The sequence below is a fragment of the Marmota monax genome, unplaced genomic scaffold (assembly GCF_021218885.2).
Source record: "Marmota monax isolate L192 unplaced genomic scaffold, Marmota_monax_Labrador192_F-V1.1 WCK01_AAM20220418_F8-fsc00147, whole genome shotgun sequence".
Classification (NCBI taxonomy): domain Eukaryota; kingdom Metazoa; phylum Chordata; class Mammalia; order Rodentia; family Sciuridae; genus Marmota; species Marmota monax.
The window spans coordinates 749,686-774,624 of record NW_026693552.1 but is presented as its reverse complement, the minus strand read 5'-3'; the positions used below and the strand labels follow the sequence as shown (position 1 = coordinate 774,624).

At 38.7% G+C, this 24,939-nt stretch overlaps 1 protein-coding gene across 1 annotated transcript in view; it reads left to right on the top strand.

Moving 5' to 3' along the window:
* The first annotated feature begins 236 nt into the window (after positions 1–236).
* The window catches only part of Ca1 (carbonic anhydrase 1), a 40,469-nt gene continuing 15,766 nt past the window's right edge, over positions 237–24,939 (top strand). The window contains exon 1 of the mRNA XM_046458637.1: positions 237–431. The gene's annotated coding sequence lies outside the window, so the exon portion shown is untranslated. The remainder of the gene's footprint in view (positions 432–24,939) is intronic.

Genomic DNA, 24,939 nt, shown 5'->3' with positions numbered 1-24,939 from the left:
CTTAAATAATTGAGCTCAAAATTCATGTCAAGGACTCAATTATTATATATATTTTATTTGTGAATTTTTTCTCTTTTTAATTTATTGTGCTTTCTTAATCTTGTTTTGACACCCTGGCTAGAGGCTGGCCAGTTCCCTTTCTTGAGCAGCTGATTAAGTCCACACCCCAACCATTTCCTTTATCAGGGGCATTTTACTCTTGGGATACTAAGTACCTAACCTAATCACTACAGGGCCAGACAACAGACAAGGGGACAGCGCCTCTTCCCTGGAACCCACAAAAATTATGGGGAACCCAGGGAATTAGCTAACCTCACCCTGTTTGCCATACATAAGCTGTGCCTGTCTGGTCCACACTAGCTTGCTGGTACTCTGTTTGTAGGTACTACCTCCCGCCTGGCCCTGCCCAGAAGACTTCTCTGCTTGGAGTTGTAAGTAATAGAGTTCTTCTGCCTTGCATCTGCCCAAACATTCTTATGTTGTGCCTAGCCACCAAAAGAACCTCTAGAGCTCACTACTCTCAATGTATTAAAGTTGAAAAGTTTTAAAACAATTTCTTATTAAGCTTTTAAGTCTTATGGCAGGAGGGGTCATGGGAAATTGAACCCAAGGGTGCTTTACCAGTGAGCTACATTCACAGCCCTTTTTATTCGTTATTTTGAGACAGGGTCTTGCTGTTGCCCAGGTTGGTCTCAAACTTGGGATCCTCCTTCCTCAGCATTCCAAGTTGCTGGGATTACAAATGTGCACTACCATACCCAGCTAAACTTTTATGTCTAACAAGTTTAAAAATCTTGAAATTTTAGTGAAGAAATATAAATTATTATTTACTTATTCCTTGATTAATACTCAATGGTTATTCCTTTAGGCAATGTAGGTGATAGAACTAAATGAGTTCCTTTAAATATTTTAAACTATGTTAATTAAAAACTTATCTCTTGAACATCTCAAATGCTTGCCGTGTTAGTCTTTTATAAATATTTTTAAATGGGAAGAAAATACTAATAACTAAGGAAAACTCAAAAAGGAATAGAACAAATGTGTGTTCTAATAATTTTCTCTTAAACATTGAAACTGTGAAGACAGTTGGATATGGTGGCATATGCCTATAATCCCAGCCACCTGGGAGGCCGAGGTGGGAGGATTACTTGATCCCACAAGTTTGAAAGTAGCCTGGACAACTTAGAGAGACCCCATCTAAAACAAAACCACTCTGTAGAGACTCACAAAAAATTTTTCATATGGTTCATATATCTAATTTTCTAATATGCCAGGTTCTATTACAAGTTTCAAGTACCTTAAGAAACAATCTTCATAGATTATTCCAGTGATTATAAAATTGGGTTTCTAGACTTAATATAAATGTACTAACACTCTAGATTTGATTGAGCTTAACATCCCTGTAGTTATTTCTCTTTTCCCAGAATTGCAAAGTCACTTAGTCAAATAAAGAGAAGAGACTTATAACCTCATTGGGCTGAGGTAACTGTATTGAGAATCAAGGCCAAAGTTGAAATGGCAATTAAAAAACTTGAGAGAGAGGAGCAGAGACCTAGTTAGGTATTACATCCACCTGAGGTGATCTACCTGATCCAAGGTTCAGCATGCGGGTCATTTTCTTCATGAAACCTGATATATCATATGAACCTTTACCCAATTTTTAAAGTTACCTCTTTAACAAGTTTTTTGTCTGATTTGGTCTATGAAAATCCTCCTCCATGTTAATATTCTTTATCACTTGGCTAAATTTAATTAATTTTGTTATTGGGGTTCACATGTTTTTTTGTACTTTTCATATCTGGTTTGATGTCAATTATCCAATTGCCATTTTATTGACTTTTCCCTATATGATTAGTGCTATTTACTGGATACTTTATTTTAGAACATGGAATTAGATATGCTAGCAGGACAGAACTGGCACTGTGAATTTTCTGAAGGAGGTAATAAAAAAACAGGAAATGAGACTGTGCTAATATAGTACAGACCAGTGTGAGCTAGGTGGGTTCTCTCTGGGGCCTTTCTGGCAAAAGCACTTTTTTGTGTCCTTCTTGGTGTGCCCTTAGTGTCTAGTTAGGTTTCTCTCATTGCCCTTACCCCAGTGATTTCTAATTATCTGAAGGTGAGTAGTACATCAGCAAAAAGCAAAAATGTAGGAGTCCAACAGAATTACACTGAGGTGGCATTATGGTGAAAACAACGATGTTTAAACTTCAGGTTGGTCCACTTGCTTGGTCTACTTCCAAGATCTTGAAAGGGCCCTAGAAATGTGTTTACATTGTCATAAAATTTACAAATGATATTTTACCCCAAATCAGTCAAACCCATTATCATTTTAGTCTCTCTACCTGTCAGTGTACTTCCTGTGTCAAGTGGTGGAGAGGCTTCGAGCATTTTTCAGATCCAGACAGGGAAATTGAGTTTAGAATAATTTAGAATAAATTAGAATAAATACCCACTTAGCACAGTGGGTATTTACGGGGTTCCTAGTCACTTCTGTATACATATTTATAATTTATTGCTAGCCATACTTGCATAATAAAAAAATATTTAGGGCTCAAAGCCATATCAAAATGTGCTAATAGCTCCTAGATTCAGACATTTGTGGGCTACTGAAAAGAAACAGATTATGAAAGGTACACAGACAGTACTAATCTATTTTAAATTATTTACCTGCCAAATGTGTGAAACTGCAGGCAGAGAATTTGGTTTTCATCTGATATTAGTCAAGATGAAAGTTCTCTCCTCTAAATATATCTGATACTGTCTGATATATGATGAAAACCACATCATACTTTAAAATTTTTTTAATGGAAATAGAACAAAAATTAAACAATCCTGTGTTCTAAGGCACAGGCCTGAAGAAATATTTCAAATGCATATGAAGTTTTTTGCATCTGGTATCAATAACAAATACAAAACAAATTTTAATCAACCATTCTAGAATTATGAATGGAGTCTCTTCCTCTTCTTTCCATAGAAAATAATACAAAATGTCTGCCATATGAAGAGTTAATCAAATATTATGACCCTGAAATATAGGTAAAAGGTATGACAGAATTATGTCAGGCTGTGAGTTAATATAAAATATTGTGCTATATTTTTTGTTCTGTTTCTTCTTCGGTGTTTAACATTTTTAATGTCAGATTTTTTATTTCTTTTCTTTTTCCAAATAGTTGCTTTAGAAACTAATTTTTATAATTAATTTTGCATTTACTTTTTTTGGTAAAATTACATTCACCATTTTATACATCTTTAGGTTACAGTTTTGTGGCACGACATACATGCACAATATTGTGCAATCATCACAGCTCTTCATGTCCAGATCTTTTCCACCTTCCCAAACTGGAGGTCTGTTCCCATTAAACTACAACTCCTCCCTTAGGTCCTGACAACCATTGCTCTACTCTATCTCTGTAACTAACTATTCTAGGTACCTTATGGAATTGTAATCCTAGAGTCTTTGTCCTTTAGAGCCTGGCTTATTTCACTTAGCATAGTGTCATCATAGTTTATCCATGCTGTGGCATGTATTATTCCTTTCCAAGGCCAAATAATATTCCTGTATATGTATGTGTGTGTATGTGTGTATTGCTTATTCATTTGTTTGCCAATAGACTTGGTTTGTTCCCACTCTTGGCTATTGTGCATAATCCTGCTATGAAAGTGAATATGCAATATCTGTTGAAGTCTCTGCTCTCATTTCTTTTGGTTTGTACCCAGAAGTAGAAATGCTGGACCAGATGGCAATTGCATGTTTAATTTTTTGAGGAAATGCCACACCATTTTCCACAGTGTCTGTACCGTTTTGCATTCTCACCTACAATGTGCAAGGATTTCAGTTTCTTCACATTATTGATGACATTGTTTTCAGAAGGGTTTTTGTTTGGTTGTTGTTTATTCTATAATAGCTATCTAGTTGTTGTGAAGTGTATTTTTAAGAGGGCCCCCCAAAACCTGTGTATCCCCTGGACTCAGGTCTGAACTACAGTTCTACCAAAGTGGTCAATTTGCTCCATTTCTCTGTGGTTTTGTTTCCTCACTTGTAAGATAAGGGTAATAGTAAGCTTGTCTCTAGGATTGTTTTGAAGAGATTGTGAATAACACATGTGGAACCATTAGCATAGCACCTCCCTCAGAAAGTAGCAATACCTACCCCCCTCACTACCTAACTACACATCTTTCCCTGTACTATATTGTGAGTTTCTTACTCATTTTTTATCCCCTGAACCCAGCTTAGGGCCCAACCACAGTCAGTAGTGTGTTGGGTTGTTTTGTTTGTTTTTCAGTACTGGGGATTAAATCCAAGGGCACTTTACTACTGAGCTACATTTCCAGCCCTTTTTTACTTTTTAGATATACTTTATTTTGAGTTAGGGCCTTGCTAAATTATCAAAGCTGGTCTCGAACTTGCAATACTCCTTCTTCAGCTTCCTGAATCACTGGAATTACAGTTGTGCACCACCACACCCAGCACACAGTCAGTACTTGATGACTATTTAATGATGGGATTTAAAATAATCTGTAGAATGCAGGCCACATTCTTTTAGCCAAAATAAGGTGGAAATTGAGAGCTGGGGTTGTAGCTCAGCAGTAGAGCACTCGCCTGGCACATGGTGCTGGGTTCAATCCTCAGCACCATATAAAAAGAAATAAACAAAATAAAGCTCTTGTGTCCAACTACAACTAAAATATAATTTTTAAAAAAATAATGTAAGAATTCAAATATTCTTTGGTGAAGAGAAATTAAAGTAAATATGACAATCTGGGTGCTCTATAATTCACTGAATGCAATTAAGTCTTATCAGTATAATAAAATTTTTATTGTTCTCGTTCCCTAAAGTATCTTTGCCCATGCTCAGCAAAGCATTTTATTTTTCTCATAAAATTGTAAATCATAGCATCTCTCTACTATTGCTTTAGACCAATACTTGTATTCAGTAGACTCTACCAGACCACTGCAACAAGATTCTGGTGCCCCAAAGGTAAGAAAGAATAATGTCATGTGATTTAGGATGCTGCCTCATCTGGGCTATTTTCTGCTCAGAAATATGTATATATTTAAAGCCTACAATATTCAGAGATCCCATTCCTATGTAGGCCTACATGCCAACACCTGAAAATGATAGTAATTATGACACCTGGTTAAAAAGTAAAAGTCTTAAAAGTATCTAGAATAGTATGAACATAAGTTTAATACCTCCAAGATCAATTAAAACATAAGAAGAGCTTTTATTTATATATGTCAATCATACTTAATCTATTTTTGTGTCTCGATCTGATAATATAAATTTGAAATTATGCATCCTTAATATAGGACTGCTAAAATCACTTCTGTGAAAAGTTAATAAAAATAAATAAATATTAAACCAGGCACAATAATGTATTTATTTATTCATTTGTTTATCAATTAGATACTCAGTTTATTCCCACTATTGACTATTGTGTATAATCCTGCTATGAAAGTAAATATGTAAATATCTGTTGAAGTCCCTGCTTTTCCACTTATATCCAGAAGTAGAAATGCTGAACCAAATGGTAACTGCATGTTTAATTTCCTAGCCTGATTCCAAAAGGGTGGGTGCCCTGTTATTTCTTGCTACAAAAGAAGTGATCTACCAGACACCTTACCCCACACCCCGTATAGCCCAAACCCAGGGATCCATACTCAGCATTTGACTGTTTGTTGAACTATAATCCTGCCCTTCCCTTTCCATTAAGATCCAGAACTATAATAGTTTCTTACTCATAAGTAAACATAACTTCCAACAAGAAATAAATTAACATGGGTAACAAGGGTCAACAACCCATCACAGTGCCAGGTGCCCATTCATTTCTCCTTCAGGTAGAGATTTTAAGGACACTTTGAAAAGAGAACATTGCTCCTATGTTTCCTAGTAAAAAGCAACAGGGCCAACTAACCATGGACCTGTCCATTGACTAGAGTACTAATTACCATGTGAGTGGTCAGTACTCTAGTCAATGGAGTACTGACTACTCCATTGGGAAGGTGCTCTGGCCAAAACCTCTCCCTTACCAGCCTATACACTCCATAACATACAATCGTCAGAAACATATCCCTTTATTTAAGATTTGTTGAGTTTAAAATCACCACATAACACATGGATGGGACTGGAACATATTAAGCCATTTCCTGCCAATAATGACTTCATGTAAATTTCTTTCAAGGTAGTTAACTAGCCAAGGCTAGGCAAATTCGGATGTCAGATTGGAAAGTTCTAGGAATCCAGGGTGATCTCCGAAGTGGCTTAGCTGAAAAACAGTGTTAGGAAATTGTGAACTTGGGGGAAAAAAAAAAGGATAGTAAGCAGGATGAAATCTGATATGAACAAGGAGGTAGAAGGGCAAAGCCATTTCACAGATCTGTCAACCAACTGCAATCCTGACCTCTGGTTTCCCTAAAGTAAGAGCTTTCACAAAGTAAACATGGTATTTTAATGTACTGTCTGAGGTGGCCATGCAATTATGATATACAGTTTAACTGGAATGAGGGGAAACTCCCAAAGGAAGAGCCCAGAAGGAGCCCAAGATTATGAGAGAAGAAAGTGGTGATTGTTTGGAAATGTTCTTAGGTGTCCTGTTCTGCCACTGATCTATGATCTTCAAACCCAAACTGCAAGGGAAGCTTTTTTCTGAGCCTCCCTGGAAGAAACCCATGACCCAAAAATCCTCTCCAGAAAGTCTATCCAGAGGCATGCTACTGGTCCAAGTAGAGTCCTATTTGGTTTTAGGAGGGAGGACCTGCGGGGACAAGATTATGAAAAGTCTGGAACCTCTTCATTTTAATACTTAGCTCTTGGACCACCTAAACGGATAGGGCTTTGCCCCTACCCCCAACAGTAAAAACTTACAAATCTCTGAAATTTCTCTCTTTTTTTATATTTTTCTCCCCCCCCAAAAAAAAATTGGTTTTAAGAGGGATGAATCTTGACAAAATTTATCAAGAAACTGATAAAAGCATATTGTGCATGTCAACTGCTTCAGTCGCAATGTGTGGCACAATCGTCAAAAACATTCTATACTTCTTTATTCAGAAAAATTAAATTTCCACATGTTCAAAGCAATATGTACTACCACTAAAGACAGGCAGGAACATTTTATTTAAATGTAATTCACAAAATTCTGCCTTCTGTTTGCTTTCAATGTTTTCTGGTTTTATTTCCACTATGGGTAACTAACTGAAAAGTTATACAATTCATATTCTCTTATAAGCAATGAAGAGAAAATGAGATTCAATAGCATATAAATAATTCTCCATCATCCTTACATCCTTTTGATTTGTTCAGTGCTTTTGTTTTTTATAACATACAATGTGATTGCACAGCATATGTAGTGTTGCAGGCAGCTATTAAACTGTCCATAATACATATTCTCAACCCCATGTCCCAGATAGGACTTATCTGCATCTTTCCTGGCCACTGGTCCTGCTCCTAGAAATCTCAGCCATTTCTGACAAAGGACATACAATAATGTTTTTAAAGCAGTCATCTCTAAGTGTGATTCTCAGACCAGCAGCATCAGTATCAGCATCATGGGGGAACATGATGCAAATTCTCCTCTCTTAACCCAAACCCACTGAACCAGAAATTCTGAAGGCGAGGTTGGGCAAACTGTATTTTAACAAGCTCTCCAGGTGATTCTGATGCACACTAATGTTTGAGAACCACAGGCTTAAAAACATGAAGCAAGGATTTTCATTTGCTTCGGGAATTATCCCTCAAGCTTAATTTTTCCATTCACTTTAATGACTTTTTATGTCATGAAATTTTCCCCTTGATTTTTTTCAAACAAGCACACTTTTCTTTCATAAGAGTATAATGTTCGTGTAGGTAGCATAAAATAAAATAACTTCTCATCTGGTCAGGCGATTTCCAATTTTATAAGGCAATAAAATAATACTCCAAAGTTGCACCCAGCTCCATTGACATGCCATGTCAGTAGACACATAGAAATTGCAGAAATGGCTTTTCTCCTCATATAAGTGTTTAAATATGAGGCTTTTGAGAAAAAATTTATATAACTATTATAGAAATAATATATACTCATTGTAATCATCAAACAATACCAATGTAAAGCAAGTAAAATTTGGTAATCTGTCCTGACTCTTCTCTCTTCCAATCATCTCCCCTTCAAGGCAACAAATGCTGCCAGATTGTATTATCTTTCTACTGTCAATTCACTGCATGCATAAGCTTGTATATGCAAAAAGAAAGCTTTATAAACAAAATTGGATCGTATTTTGCTTTTGCTCTGAATTTTGCTTTCAACACTTAAAATATCACAAACACAGTTGCCTTGTATCATTATTTCATCCATCCTCTGTTAGGTTATTTTGAAATGCCTACTCTTGGAAACACTGACTCAGTTAGTGTGAGTGTGTGTGTGTGTGTGTGTGTACGCGTGTGTGTGTTTCCAATTACTCTTTTTAAATTTTCATAGTGTAGATTCCTAAAAATGAGATTTTTGCTGTTTAAATCTATGTCTATTTATAATTTAAATGAGAACTGCGAACTAATGATTGTAACACTTTACATTTCTACAAGGAATAATATTGATGTTTTCAATTTTGGTCTCCCACTGTTTTGGTTTGCATTTCCAGACACAGTCGTTACCACTGGAGATTTTGCAAGAGGAGTGAAAATGCTTCCTTGGAAGCAAAGAGGGAAAGATAACCTCCTGATGTTCTGAATGAGAGTGGGTTTGGTGGGCTTCCCTGCTGCTCAGCTGTGGGGATTGATATCAGTTCTGCTCAAAATCACAGTTCCTCAACAGGATGTTAGAGTTGACCAGCACAAAGCAGGCTACACATTGGAAACTGACAGAGGAAAACTTTCTCTAAAAATTCTTAGGAATATATTAGGTTTAACTAGTACCTATTCAGGGAACCAGAGTTCTGAGTTTCTCACCTCAGGCAAAATTAGCAACCCTCCACCTGGCTGGGAGCCCCTGCATTCTACCTGAGCCTATACACAACAAAACCTATACCTGTTTGTTATTAAGACTATATTTTGGAGGCTCCTGGGCCTTGCTTGTTCTGCTGGTTGAACCTTACCAGTCAGATGTTGGCATCGAGATTGGGCCATAGATAGGCAAATTGTCATCTTTCCTGATCTCTTGTGTTTTCTTATGTGTATATGGCCACAATTGTTCTCCCCGTGTTTAAAAATAAATTAACAAGCAAAGGCTATAGAGAAGATGTTAAAAGTTGGTCACCCTCTTATAAATTTATCTAGAATAAAACACAAAGTATGTAAAGTGATTTTCCAATCCTTCCAAATGTTAATTTTAAAGAAAAAGCCCTATGTACAGATGAGTGCAGAACACTGCATGCAGCATAAAGACCATATTTGGCTTCCCCAGCCTGCAATGTGAGAAATTCCTTTTCCCATAATAATATTAGGAAAGTTCTGTCCAGCCAAGCAGGGTTCACTTTCTTAAGTCATAGAGGTTCATGAGGCCAGGCAAAGTTTCAGAATCATTTAATCTCACCTTTCAACATCCATGATGGTTGAACTGAAGCTATCTACTTTCAGATTTATGTGCCTGTAATTTTTTCGTGATGCTCTGAAATGTGGCACCTGGAAGTTTATTCCCCAGGAGATGCTCAGCTGCATCTCTGACCTAACCTTGAATCCTGTTCCTAAGACCTACCCCAGCTCACCAAACACCTCCCCATTTCATCTTGGATCTTTCCGTTCTTGGAGCTTTTCTCATCTGTCTTTTGGGAACCAAGGGAGAGAGCCATGTGGCAGCTGTTGCTGCCAGTATCATGAGTGGAAGCTGAGCACCTACCCCCATCCCAGCACCTCTCTCTCCACATACCTCTAGGTGGCACTAAGAAGGACCTACTGCTTGGGCTAATTTGATACCCTCAGATCTGTCACAGTTTATGATCTAATGAAAATTGAACTCATTTATTCTCCAGTTAGGAGGTTTCAGTTTTCTAGTACTAAGATTAGACCAAGTCTTGGTAGAGAGATGGTATCTCTTTGCTGAAAATGGTGTACTAAGATTCTGGCATGTTTTCCAGAGATGAGATTGGTTTTTGTTTGTTTTTTGTCTAGCTCAGTGTGTCGTATAGCTGTTTTGCTTCATTGAAAGTTTTATTATTTGGGGCTGGGGATGTGGCCCAAGTGGTAGTGCAACCGCCTAGTATGCATGAGGCACTGGGTTCGATTCTCAGCACCACATAAACATAAAATGGAGATATTGTGTTCATCTAAAAAAAACTAAAAAATAAATATAAAAAAAAGAAAGTTCTATTATTCCACTTCCAAATGGATCTTTTTCATGAGCGAAATCAAATGGTTTGTTCTCATTATCACTAACCTTCCATGGAGATAAATGAGCAAAATCAATTCATTTGTTAATTCATTCCAACATCTAACAAGTATTTATGAATATATACTTAGCAAAATGAAGGATCCTAGGATTGATAAGATTCTGTCTCTGATTTCAAGTACTTAATAGTCTATCATCTGATGGGGAGACAAATATATATATATATATATATAATCATGATTTGAATGTGAAAAGGGTCATAAGGAACATACAATACAAATTCTATGGCATGTAGAGATGCTTCCAACTTTCATGAATCTCATGGAAGGATTCATTAAAGAAATACTGTAGTTCCCCCTTATCAGCTGGTTTTACTCTCTTCTGTTTTGGTTTCCTGCAGTCAACCATCATCCAAAAATATTAAATGGAAATTTGCAGAAATAAGGCATTTATAAGTGCTTAGTTACACTCAGTAGTGATAAAATCTCATGCCATCCTACACGGAATGTGAATCATTCCTTTGTTCATTGTATCCACACTCTATATACTACCCATCCATACTACCTACTAGCCCTCTAGTTAACAAATCAACTATCATGGTATTGCAGTGCTTGTGTTCAAGTAACCCTAACATACTAGCCTAACATACATCATGACGCCTACATCATTCACCTCACTTCACCTCATTATGTAGACATTGTGTAATCTCACATCATCATGTGTGTCCTGAATGGGAAGCCGAGCATTTCACATGAAAGAGCAGCAGATGTCAAATACTGAAGGTGGAGAGAGACGTATAGTGTAAATCTGGACATGACAGCCCTGTTTTATTAAAAAAATCAACAATATAAAGGAAACTTCTAATGTATATAGAAAAGTGGGCTTGAGGCCCTTGTGTGCTATGTCTGGGGTTCACTTATTAAGCAAAGTTGTGGGAAGCTGTTGAAAGTTCCTGGACTGTGAATGAGTTGATTGGAACTGGGCTTCAGGACTATGATTCTCACAGTGTGACTTGAGGTAGACCTGAAAGAACAAAGGCTCAGGCCGTGCTGCCAGTTAGGATGTGATTTTATGCCAGCAGGTGAGAGGCAATGGTAAGGAAAGGAGAATAAAACAGGAAGGAATGGCAGAGGACAAGTGGACCGATATGGGCAGAATTCCTGCCTGGGAACTTCAGGAAGGGGAAGGATAGCTCTGAGAGACGGCTACACTCTGACCCTCAATAATGGCAGCACCATTAATAGATGTATTGGAGGCAAAAGGAAAACAGTTCCCATCAGCGCAGGCAGCATTTGTGGAGGCAAGAAGGGCCCAGAGTGTGGGCAAGTTACTCTAGCATTGCTGACCCTTAATCAGAGAGAAGGAGCAGACAAGTTTGTAATTAAGAAATAATATTCTCGAGTGTAGGGCAGGGCTCTCTGCTTGTATCTCACTGACTACTCAGAAGCTCCCTGCCCCCTTCCCCTAGGCTTGTGACCCTGCCCTTGAAGCACCCTCTTGTCCCCCTGTTGAGAAGACCCTGCCTGCTCTAGAGCTCCTTTTGCCACAGCCCAATGCCCACTGTGGACAAGGACCCACCAGACAAGGCAACACCCTGACCAGAGGTGGATTAGGAAACTGCCCTCTTCCCAGTAGTTCTGAGGTGGGATAGGGTGTACTACTACCCTGGAGCCTTCCCCTTTGACCTCTAGAATGTTCCAGAAGGCTGGATAGGTCCTTCTTTTAGATATCTGCCAGAAGCTGCACTGGGATGCTGTGCCCATCTGCCGGTGCCCTCCAACCCATGCAGCCTCCTCTTTCCCCTTTCCAGGACCTCCCAGCAGTTGGGCCCATCTCCCCTGCACTTTGGGGCCTGGCTGGTAAGGTGAGTGAAGCTGAAATGTGCAGAGTGGCTCTGTATACCAGGTGATGTAGACCCACACTTTGTCCCCTTGGGGCCAAAGTCAGTGCCGTCAGGTAGCAGGAGACGGGCTGTTTCCTCCCACCTGACTACAACTCCCCACTTAAAGCTGTCAGAAAAGTCCCTGTGCTGCCACCTCACCCCACTGCTCCATGGGCTCCTTTGTAAAGGGCTCCCTAGCAGGATAATAAAAAGTTTTGAGTTGGAAAAAAAAAGAAATAATATTCTCATAGAAACACTTTGAAAGTAAATTTGCATTTTTAAATGATTAGCAGATGGACCTGTTGACATCATTCATCACCTGTATGAACAGAAATATTTGTTGTGCTGTGCTCCTGAGCACAGCACTCCAGGGGTTGGAAGCACAATGGGCCAAGTTTGTTTTTTAAATGATATGTTAGAAAATTAGAATTTCTGTCATTAGTAGTAAAACTATGCAGCTACCTAAAGCAAAAGTGTTGAGAAAAGAAAATATTTCATTTAAGCCTTTTTAAAAAAGGGTAACCTGAAGGCAGAATAGTAATTACCAGAGATTGTGGGGAAAGAAGAGGGGTGATTAGTGAATACTGTATGTATGTATGGAAATATCATACTGAGCCTAATTAATATGTGCAATATATGTGAATAAAAAAAGAAATAGAGCTTTTCTTTTTTTTTTTTTTTAGAGAGAGAGAATTTTAATATTTATTTTTTAGTTTTCGGCGGACACAACATCTTTGTATGTGGTGCTGAGGATCGAACCCGGGCCGCACGCATGCCAGGCGAGCACGCTACCGCTTGAGCCACATCCCCAGCCTGAAATAGAGCTTTTCTGCAAGCAAAAGAGAAGAGGGAGGGAGAGAGAAAGAAAGACAGAGGGGAAGAAGGAAGAAAGGGAGGGAAGGAGGGAGAGAGGAATGGAGATGAAGGAAAGAAGGAGAAAGAGAGAAAAAGAGAAGTGTTATTTCTTGGAGGAGAGGGGAAGAGAGCAAGAGGAGGAAAGGAAAGAAAAGGAAAGGGGAAGGAAAGGGAAAATGTTTTATTTTTCCCCTAAATTTTGGATGGATTTGCCACAAAATAGCAACCTCAATGGCTAAGCAAACTTAAGTAGGCTTAAGAGCCCTAATAAAATACAGCTTACACCAAAATCGATCTGACTCCTCTTCATGCTACTGTGCCACAGGGGAATTAAAGGTGAATAGTTTACATAAATGGCTTTATTGATAATCAGTTTGCCAAACATTTTCAGTTCTTCTTAATTATTCCTGCACAAGTATTTATTATTGACATCAGCAATGATACTTTCCTCAGAGCAATATATGATGTATTATCCACTTAAAAAAAGAGAATAATGGATGAATAATTAGTCACTTAACATGAACTAAAAACAGTGGGAAAATATCTAAAGAATGATCACCTTCATAGTAGTAATGAAACTTATTAGTTCACCCTATTATTTCAACTACCAGTATCTGCCCTTGTTAGCCCCATCCCTCATACCCACATTTTATTATTTATCTATTTATTTAGTGCTAGGGATTGAACTCAGGCCATGTGATTCTTCAATGAGCCTTATACCCACATTTTATAAAGCAAATTCCCTGGACCTTTTTTTTTTTTTTTTGGTCAGTATGAGCTAATTTCCTTGTATCTCCCACCTAAACATGCCAATGCAATCACACTGAGTGCAGAATTTCATCTTTGGACACTCAGTTGGCCTGTTTACTCCTGGGTAGCCCATCCACTCCCACCCCCAATCTCTACTATTACTTAATGAATTCTGGAGAAGTTGCCCCTTTCTCCCTACCTATGATAAGCTAAATACTGGCCTTCAAAGACATCCACATCCTAATCCCCAGAATCTGCAAAAATGTTACCTTACATATCAAAAGGGACTTTGCAGATGTAGTTGAATTAAGTATCCTGAAATGGGAAGATTTATTCTAAATCACTCAAGTGGGCTTGATGCAAGTGTAAGAGTTCTTATAAGAGGAAGGCAGAAGAGAAGCCAGAGAGAATATTCTTGGTTGATGACTTTGAAGATGGAGAAGGGAACATGAGCCAAGGAATACAGGAAGCTTCTAGACGTTGAAAAAGGCAAGGAAACAGATTCTCCCCCAGAGCTTTCAGAAGGGGTACAACACTTCTGACACCTTGAATATAGCCTCTAAGATGAATTTCAGACTGGTGACCCCCAGAAGTGTTAAAAGGATAAATTTATATTGTTTTAAGCCACTAAATTTTTGGTAATTTATCATAGGAGCAATGGAAAACTACTACATTACCTCTACATGTGATGTTTCATAAACTCGCAACACAAAGCTGTGGAATGCCTATTCAGAGAGAACAAATTGCATAATCAGCACAGTCCTCAGGATAACAGTAGCTGGAGAACTGGTGCTTACAGCACTGATCCAGAGCCGAAAGGATAGAGAGGGATCCAAATAAAGATTTCGTACAGTGAGCACCCACTGCACTCCAGACACCGCACCAAGTATTCTGTGTATGTTCTCTCTTTGACACTTTCTGCTTTATTCTCCTTTTAAATATCTTTGACATATCCAATGACTGTCTTCTTGAGTATCTCGTGGTCTTTGAGTGTGAACTCATTGTTTGATGACGTGGGAAGTCCTAAATTTCTAAGTTGGGTGGTCTTTACTTCAGAGAGGTCAGTAGCCACTGACCATCACCAACCATGAATTAATTCTCCCAATTGCCAGCTCGCCAAGGTCTGGTGGTTCTACAAAAGGAAAATGGCGATGGTAGAAGATGATGAGAAAGCAGATGGATTTAAACTACATTTAGGAGGAAAAGACTTTTAAAATTGCCAGAGACCTGATCTGTATGTTTGGGAAAAGCAAATATTCAAAGAAGACTCCTAGATTTCTTCATCAAGAAAGCATCAAGGAAGGTGCTAGTGCCATTTACAGAGAGTTTACAGAGAGGAAAAGTTGTGAGGGATAGAAGACAAGAATTACACATTACATTTTGAATACACTTCTGACTTTATTCTAATTTTTTAAAAAGTTTTAATGCTGAGTGTCCAGAATAATTTCAATTACTTTATAGATTGACAAGAAAAGGTCAGTAGTGACTTTGGTGTTTATATATGCGTATTTTTAGGGAAAATTTGTATTTCATATATAAACAAAATCTGATTGGGTTTATTTAAGACACAAAGAGTGAGTGAATATTTCAAACAAGTGGAGTTGCAGGAGATAAAAGAGTACAAACTTTCACACTTTCTGGAAAGATTTATAGAAGAACTGTGAAATGAGTTTCCAAAACCTGACTGGCAAAGATTTAATGGGATTTGAATGTTGTTGTTGTTGTTTTCTGTATCTTTTATCTCTTGTTTCTTTTTAAATTTCTTCTTCTTAACCAAATGCTGCAACCAGGAAATGTAATCTGTGTGGAGCGTCAGCATTTGTTCTCCATGTTCCTCCAAGGAATTCAGTCTCCTTTTTGATATATCATGTATAACACCAGTAAATGGGTCTTGATCCAGTAGAGTTTACTCCAGGCTCAGTTTTTAGAATAGATGCATGTCCTAGGGTATAGAAAGGGGACAATGATCAGTCATAATATATGTGCAACTATCACGGACACTAGTGGAACGAACCTTTGTTGCAACCCCACTGTCCCACGAAGTTGTCAATGATATGTGAGGTCCCATCACAACCTGCTTCTACAGGATTCTTGCAGAGATGAAAGTGAACAGAAGCTATCCCTCAGTGAAACTGGTCTTCTCTTCCTCCAGCTTCCCCTCCTGCCTCCCTCCATCTTCATGTCAGCCTTTCTTTTAGTTTTAAGCTCATCATCTTTCTTCTTCCAGATCTTCTTGACCAATCAAAATAAGACAGGTCCTGAAGTCATCATTTGCATTTCACCGAACCTTATTTTTACTTACATGTTAGCTAGTTCAGGTATTTCTATTTTTAAGTGTTATTTGAATTCCCCTAGGCCTCATCCACCAAATGAAGTCACTGATTCATAGATCTGGCTCGCAAGAACAGATCCTCCTCACACCCCACCCCAGTGAGAACATCACCCAGTCAATTACTGGCACCCTCCAGGATATTTCCTGTGCTCAGAAACAAGTCTGCTCATGTCCACACATCCAGCCTTCCTCTTATGGCTTTTATTACCTCAAAAGCCATTTTTAAAAGGCACTTTCCCTCCATCTTGGCTGCTGATAACTGTACTTGGAATGTGGCTTTCCTGACTGAGGCACAATCTGTGATTACTTTCTCTATGACTTCAAGGTATCAAGTGACACTGTGTTTCTTTCCGTCCTGGCTGTGCTCAAGCTACTATATTGTACTTTGTGAACTAATGGGATGAATGTGCCCCAGGTATTGCAATTTGTTACCTGGACCCTCAGAGCAACTTTACCTTGACTGTTGATCTCGCCAAATCCGTCTCAAAGACCATTTCTTTGGTTTCTACCTGTCCTATTTCTTCATTTTTTGAAGAAGAAGAGGGAGAAGAAGAAGAAGGAGAAGGAAAAGGAGAAGGAGGAGGAGGAGAAGAAGAAGAAAAGAAGAAGAAGAAGAAGAAGAAGAAGAAGAAGAAGAAGAAGAAGAAGAAGAAAATAAGATGTTTTTAATCTTCACCTTCTATTCTCTTTCTCTTCCCTCACCCCCAAGAGGTGATTGTGATGACCTGAATTTGGTGGCTACTTTTTTCAAGTACACTGTTTATGTTGTCACTACATAGTATGGAACGAAGTTATTTGTTAATTTTAATGCATATTTTAAACTTTATATAATTGATTTTATACAATTTGGCTTTTTGATTAATTATATTTTTGAGATTTATCTATATTGATGCATGATGCATAGTTCTTACTCCATGATATAACACCGCCACATGTATTTCTCCACTCTTCTACTGTTTGACATATAATTTGTTTTTAGTTTTCTGCTATTAACTACTACAAACAAGTTTTAACATAACTTGAAGCAATCCTAAGTATGGAAAACTTAAATGAGACTGTTCTTCAGAGATCAGACTTAGGAGCCATTGTCACTGAAAGTCACACTTCTTTGGAGGGATACAGTTTGGGTAAAGAGAATCAAGATGAAGAGTTGCTTTCCTGGAATATCCCTTCCTTTCCTCTTCTTTCTAATTATAACACAACTTTTCCTTTTTCTCACATATCACCAGGATCCTCACATTTCACTAATCCAGAGCCATCCAACCTCTTACATTGGTTTTTGGAATTAGTCAAGCTCTGGGTTAAAATACCACCTCCACCTCTGTGAAATCTTGAACAAAGCTCTAGAAGCCATCTAAGTTTCATTTTTCTCGTAGAGTGATATTAATCACCTTATTGTGCTACTTTGAGGAATAAGAGATGATATCTGAGGCCTTCCATAGCAGGCTGGACTCTGGCTGTAGAGAGGTGGGCTATGTCCCCTCTTCATGAATGGGGTGATCTTTGACTTAAGGCCTCTCCTGTGATCTCTTTAGTATAATAACCAGCTTTCTGAATGGAGGCGCAGGCCTCCAAGAGAGTGTTCCAAGAAAAGGAAACTAGTTTCTCCGATGTCCCTGATGCGCCTGGAAACTGGCATAGGGTCTCTTCCACCGTTAGTCAAAGCAGCAATAGATCATTGGAATAGCCTCCTCACCGGCCTCTTCAGTCATGGATCTTGCCCCTTTAAATTTGTTAGTAATTTACCATTGGGTTTAATATAAAATAACCATACACATGTCAGGTGCTCCTATCCACTTCCCTAAGCTCATCTTATTGGGAAAATCAAGCAAGAAGCAGCAAAGGGCACTTGAAGAGTGGGAGAAACCAAACTTTGTTTTACACTGGCGGGCCCAGAGGAGATCAGCACTACAGACTCTGAGAGTCCCTTAACCAGTTTTTCCCAACGTCTATAGACTACCTAGTGTCATAAATTCTCTAATCTAAAATGATACATGGTTGTGCACAAGGTTTCAAAAAAACGATATATGATTGTGTGTGTTTCCAGGCAGGAAGTGTGTTTACAAAAGCTGACTGCAATAGAGGAGACTGATCCTCTTACAAGGTAAATCTCTAGCCTCGGACCCCAGCCTTCAAAGGGGCGTTTTTTTCAAAGGAAATTATTAGATCCTAAGGAAAGTCCTTTGTATCCAAAATGTAAGAGTGCATGTTGCTAATTAGTTTCCTTAAAAACCAGCTGTCTGGAAAGGGGAGGAGAGGGAAGGGGAACTCTCCCTTTCCCAGGCACTAATTTTCACAGTGTCCTTAGTTTATTTTGTATCCAGGCCCTGGTTAGTGACCCATTACAGTCTCAGAGCACCTTTTTTTTTTTAATTTTTATTGTTGGTTGTTCAAAACATTACATAGTTCTTGATATATCATATTTCACACTTTGATTCAAGTGGGTTATGAATACAACAGACACTAGTACGGCAATATGTAAATCAATGGATGTGTAACTGATGTGATTCTGCAATCTGTATACGGGGTAAAAATGGGAGTTCAGAGCACCTTTTTATGAAGAGGGGACATAGCCCACCTCTCTACAGTGCCTTAGCTCTGTTTCAGTTCCTTCACATGCAACAAACCCCTTAAAAATTCAGCAGTTTAAACTATTTTTAAAAAGTCACGTGACCAAACATAGGGGAGAACAAGGTAAGGGTGTGAATGGCAGGGGGCCCAGATTCAGTGGGAGCCATTCAAGTGGCAAGACTGAAACATCTAATTCTATTTAAGGCTCCAAGCTCTTGCCTACCGAAGGGCCTTTGCAATGTCTCTTCCCTTTATTCATTCAACCAATGCTTAGGTATCCACAGATACTGGATAAAATGTTCATGACTCTCATGAATCTTTCTTCCTAGAGGAGGAAAGCACATAATAAACAAGTGAAAAATAAACAAGATGATCTTAAATGATTTTAAAAAGCTCTGAAGAAATAAACTGGGGTAACAGGTGGAGAGTAACTTGCAAAAATGGAGACATTAATTGAGGTCAGGAAGCTGTTTTGAGAGGTGGTGCTAAATCTGAAACCTGATTAAAGAGGAGAGCCAGACCAGTGGCTCTACAGAGGTGGAGTGTTATAGGCAGGAGAAACAGCTCGGGCCTCTACAGTCATGGATCTTGCCCCATCGTTACAATGTAACTGCCAGGTTGCAGGGGCCCTTAGCACCACCCACCCAGTTAACTCCTTTAGAGAATGTGCCAGAACTTGTAGGCGGCTACTGTTATTTTCTTGTGCACTGTGAGTCCACAATAAACTATAATACCCATGAACATAGGGCCATGTCTATGTATTTCTTGAATATTTCCATATAAGTTTGCTTAGTCAACATTCAAAAAGAATTGTTACATGAAGAAATAAATAAATTCACAGTCACTCTCACAGGCTAAAAATAGAACTACAAGATGATGAGTAGGGTAGAGACAGGCCACCTGGGTCTGGATTTCTCTCCCCAGGTTAAGGTTGGGATCAACTCACTGTGCAGTTCCTTGGTACCCTTTTTGGAGATTCACTTGAGTGGCTATTTGGAACTTCCCTGACTCTGAGCTTCAATCAGTGCTGCCCTGCCAAGCCCAACAGGTTTTAATAAAATTAAGTGCCAGAGAGAAAGCTTTGGGGGCTTCATCCTTTTTTTCTGTAAGAAGTTTGTTGGGATTTTTATACTAAATCCCTAAACTTTTCTCCTGCTTCCTTCAAATTTGAAACAATAAAAAAATAGAGTTTGTGTTCTACTTCATTAGAAACCACCTCTCATGAACAATAATAGCAGCTGACCATTGTATCCTCCAAAGTAGGAGTCTTTCCCTCAGTGTTCAGAGGAAAACACGGAGGCTTATAGAACTGAATAATTTTGACAATATATTTGAGGAGTAAATGGAGATCATGTGTTCAGATCCCCTGCGTCTATATGGTCTTCCTGCAACCCACATTGCCTTTGTGTTGACCTGCTCAGCACAGGGGCTGAAAATGCAAATTCACAATTTCTTATCTCCAGTCCTGAAATCCCAATATCTAAAAACCAAAGGTTTTCCTGCAAAAACCTGACGTGGCTTAACTTGAACTCATCTGTGGGTAAAACCTGCTTTAAGCTGACATGAATCTACTTTTTATTCTACTTAGTATAAATATTCACACATTTTACTACAGAAATAATAATATGCTCCTTCACGCCTTATGAAGGAAATTACTGACGTAGTTTAGACTTTGCATTGTATTATTTTCATAAAATCTGAAAAATTCTGAATTCTGAAATGTGTGTCCCCAGGGTTTCAGACAAGCACCTAGGAATTTGTAATAAGTTATATTTGTGAATGGCTTTATAGTTCACCAAGCTTTTTAAGAGTTGAAGAATTGTATTTTATTTTCCTCCAACACACAGATTGGCAGATTTTTATGTGCCTTATTTCCTTTCTTTTCTTTAAAGCAATTTTGTTTCTTGATTTTTGGCTACTAACCACACTTAATTCCAATGGAACTTTTGAATTATTATTCTTGTAGAGAGATATTTAATTTTCAAATGAAATGGGGGAAAGCAGTTTAAGAAACACTGATATTTTAAATTAATTTTAAATTAATTAATGTTTTTATTTATTTATTTTGGTGCTGGGGATTTAACCCAGTAGTGCTTAACCAATGAGCCACATCTCCAGTCCTTTTTATTTTTTATTTTCAGACGTGGTCTTGCTAAGTTGCGGAGGGCCTCAATAAGTTACTGAGCCTGACTTTGAAATTGTGATCCTCCTGCCTCAGCCTCCTGAGCCTGAGGTATATTGTTATATCCTGTTGCACGTACAAATATGTACAAATATGTACATGCAACAGGATATAACAATATACCTTGATCAATTTCATTCCCTAGTACCTTATTTTTCCCTCTCCGCTTTCCTCCTCCAATTCCGTTTCCTCTGTTCTATGGATGGTTCTCAAACTTTCAATAAGAGTAAAGGGTATTCTAAACCCTTTTGTACCTTTGAACTTAGAACCACAGGAACATAGTGCCTATTAAAAAGAATTGAAGTTATACATTAAAACATCTATGGGTGATTTTTTTTTAACAATGGATCAGAAACTCAAGATGCAAATGCTGTCCAAGTCAGCTGAGCTGGAAGTTCACAGCTTTATGGTAGTTTTAGTGTGACACACAATTAATGGCCCATATTCTTCTTCTCCCATTTAGGCCAGATGTTTTTCCTCACATTTTCCACCACTGGCATGCACACAATGCCTTTTGTACCTGGCTCAAGCTAGAATGTACTCTTTCCCTAAGGCTTGGATCCCTGGACAGTATTCTCCAGACCTAAACTCAGCCAATGCTCCAAACTGTTACCTGAGCCTGAATTCAATTAATGGTCTTTGAACAGCAGAGGATAAGAGGGTCCTAGACTAGAAGCCAGGCTGAACTGGCAGGCAGAGGAAGCGTGAGTCCTGAGACAGGCAGCAGTCAGTGGCTGTGACACAGGCCAACCATACGTCAAAGGCAAAGTCAGAGTCCAGATTGGAGGACTAGAGCCTGTCCAGAAAGCTGAGTTGTTCCCGATGACAAATGACAGAGCAGAGACCAGGCATAAAAGTGTAGGTCTGATATTCAAACTAACCTAAATTCAGCTACCAGAAAAGACAGGTTCACATGTCTATTCCAAGATGTAACTAGAATTTATGTCCCCAGCACTGGTTTTAAGCTCTTTCCCTGCTGAGGACATATAAAAAGAAGGAGCAGGATTCTGCAAGTGCCACTTGTCACACGGATTAGAGCCAAATGTGGTTTTCTCCCTTGCCATTTTCAGTGACATCTATTCCAAATCTTATTCTCTTTGAAGTCATAGGTCTTTGAGTTCCAAACTCTCCATCCATCCCTTAGAAATGGGTTGACTGGTTTGGATGCAACCCTTATGTTTAAGGAGACAGGCTGGTGACATCAGTGACACTGCATGAGTAACTATGTTGCAAAAATCAATCTAGAGCTTATTTCAGCAACCAGAGTTATAGTGCCTGAGGCAAAGCCCAACTGCTATGGTACCATTTGTTTTGTTGCTTGTTCGTATTATGATGAAAGGATTAAGTTGTGCTCAATTTAGCTTCATCTAGACACTTGGTTCAAGTCCTCTGTCAGTAGCTGCATTTTAATCCTACTGAATTTAATAGCAACGCCAAATATCTCTAAGGTACAACAATTTATTATTGATCTTTACGTTGGTTCGACAGCAAGCAGCCTTATAATTAATAACAAATACATCTGGTCCTTGCCTCTGGGTTCTCTGCAGAGGGAGTGAAAAGAACTGGATTGTCGAGCTTGCTTTGGAAGAGGCAATAGGAAGGAGACTGAAAACTGATCATAAATCAGTTGCCTTAGGCAGAACACCTGCCCTGTCAGTCTTAGCTACATCCAAATGGAAAAATGGGTGATCTAGGATTACCCCTGGGCAATGCCAATGGCCAAAGCACTGAAAGGTCACATCTATTATGGTTGGCATTTCTCTCCCCACTGGGCTGTTTTCTGAGTGGATGTCATACTCGCTCATACAGAAGGCATGTCCATCATGTCAGAACATTGCTGTCAATATTTGATCTAATAAAAGACACCCTATCTTTCTTTTCTTCAAGTTTCATTATATCTAGCAGCTGCTAAAAGATGTTTCCTTGCACCCTTACTACTACTCCAACACATTTTAGAGACTGGAAGCTTTAAGCAAAGCTTCATGGAGTGCCTCTGATTTTAAAGTGAAAATGGTTCTTTTAAAAATTATTAAGCAAATGAAATGGCACAGTCCGTCCCCTATCCAGACATGGCTTTATATAAATAGTCAAGCATCCCTTGGAAGAAGCCAGTGGCCCTTATAAATAATATCATGTTCACCAGTAATCAGAAGTGGGAGGAGGAATGGAAAAACAGTCTTAAAACACAAAAATAAAATATGATAGAAAAGAGTAGCAACAGCTGGGGCCAGCTGCAAGCAACTGCACAGTAAAACTCTGTCCAGATCTGCAGGGGAGTTTACGAGAATGCCCAGAGCTTTCCACAGGAGCAACAAAAGACCACAGTATAAGAACAGCAAATGTGAACCCTGGCTGGCCAGTGCCCCTAGGAATTACCAGCAGGAGGCACTGAGAACATTGCCAGGAATTCATCTTCCCCAGATCAGATCACTGTAGAAAACCAGCTTTATTTGTTCTAAGAAGTCTACACTCATGACTTCATTCTAACCAGAGTATGGTTCTTAACTATTAAGGTCCTTAGGACTCCCTTGGACCTTATGGGTCTCCATTTTAAAAGTGTTATTGACATGAACCTGGGAGGTGTTTTTCCTGGAGTTCTTTCTCACCAGACTGGTTCCGGCTGCCTCCTAGGTGATGATGGAAAACTATGACACTTGCCAACATGTCATTCCCTCATTTTGTAATCCTCAGGCAGTTGCACAAAGGTTATATGGAAGCTTACCAACTAGTGAAGGCAGAGTCCAGGACGCTCTTAAAGGAATTAGGTCTATCATTGCAGTTTCCAAGTATTGCCTATTGAGGGACTCCACCACAGTGCCAGATAAACTCAGTGCGAGGGGATACAAAAAGAATCCTTTCATTTAACACCTTTTCACTTATAACCCTGGAGTTTTGAAACGTAAGGCCTTTAAATCCCAGTTGAGAACTGCTGCCTAAGTAGCTTCTCCAAAATTTTCTGATTCCATAAACTAAAGGAGCTCTAAGAAACCAGAGGACCAAATCCTATGCCCTCTTTCTATGGGAATTGTTGCTAAGGAAGAGTCATACTCTAATAACCAGAGATCTTTAAAAGTCCTTAAAACCCATCATCTACTTATAGCTAAATTTATCTTAGAGATCAGCTTATATTTTTTATATATTCAGGTAACTCTCTTTGGTCTAGAACAATTTGAGAAAAAAAAATCAGAAAGAAAAACAGAGGAAATTCTGGCCTCTATCAGCTAAACTAATATGTTAGCCATACTTTTATTTCTGTGCCCATAATACCTGACAAGAAGAACTTAGAGGAGGAAAAATTTATTTTAGCTCACAATATTAGAGGTTTAGTCCATGGTGGGCCAACTCCATTGCCCTGGCCCAAGGTGAGGCAGAACATCATGGAGGAAGAGTGTGGTGAAGGAGCTGCTCCATTCATGGCAGCTAGGAAGCAGAGAGAGGGACGGGGCCACAGAGGAGAACCCTTTCAGGGCATCCCCACAGTGACCCACCTCCTCAGGCACACCCTACCTGCCTACAATAACCACCCAGTCAATCTATTCAAACTAGGCTGAACTGATTGTTATAAGTCCCATAATCTAATCATTTCACTTCTGAATAGTCCTGCATTAACACAAGAGCTTTCAGAGGACACCTTTATTTAAACCATAACAATTAATTTCCCAAGTAATCCTTTGCAGAAGGGAGTGAGGATCAAAAAGGAATCAAAAAAGAAAATAAAATATTGAGAGAGACTTTAAAAAAAGGAATTTCATTTAAATCTTGCTAGTTTGCTTTAGCTAAAAGGATAGGGATCTTTTCTAAAATCTTCTTTTAGGGACTCTAACACAAATTTACTAGTTTTTGTTTGTTTTCTTGCTTGCTTGCTTGCTTTCTATCCAACAAGTAGAAGGAAGGAGGAACTATTCTTTTCTGTTTTGTGCTCTGATCCTTTACCCCAAGACTAGAAAAAAATGAAGGTTTTATGGAAATGCAGAAATATGCCTTCCCAAGCTACACTGGGATAAGGGAGTATAAACCTTGGTAGCTTGGTTTCTCCACAACAAATAGGAAAGATAGGCACTGAAGTAG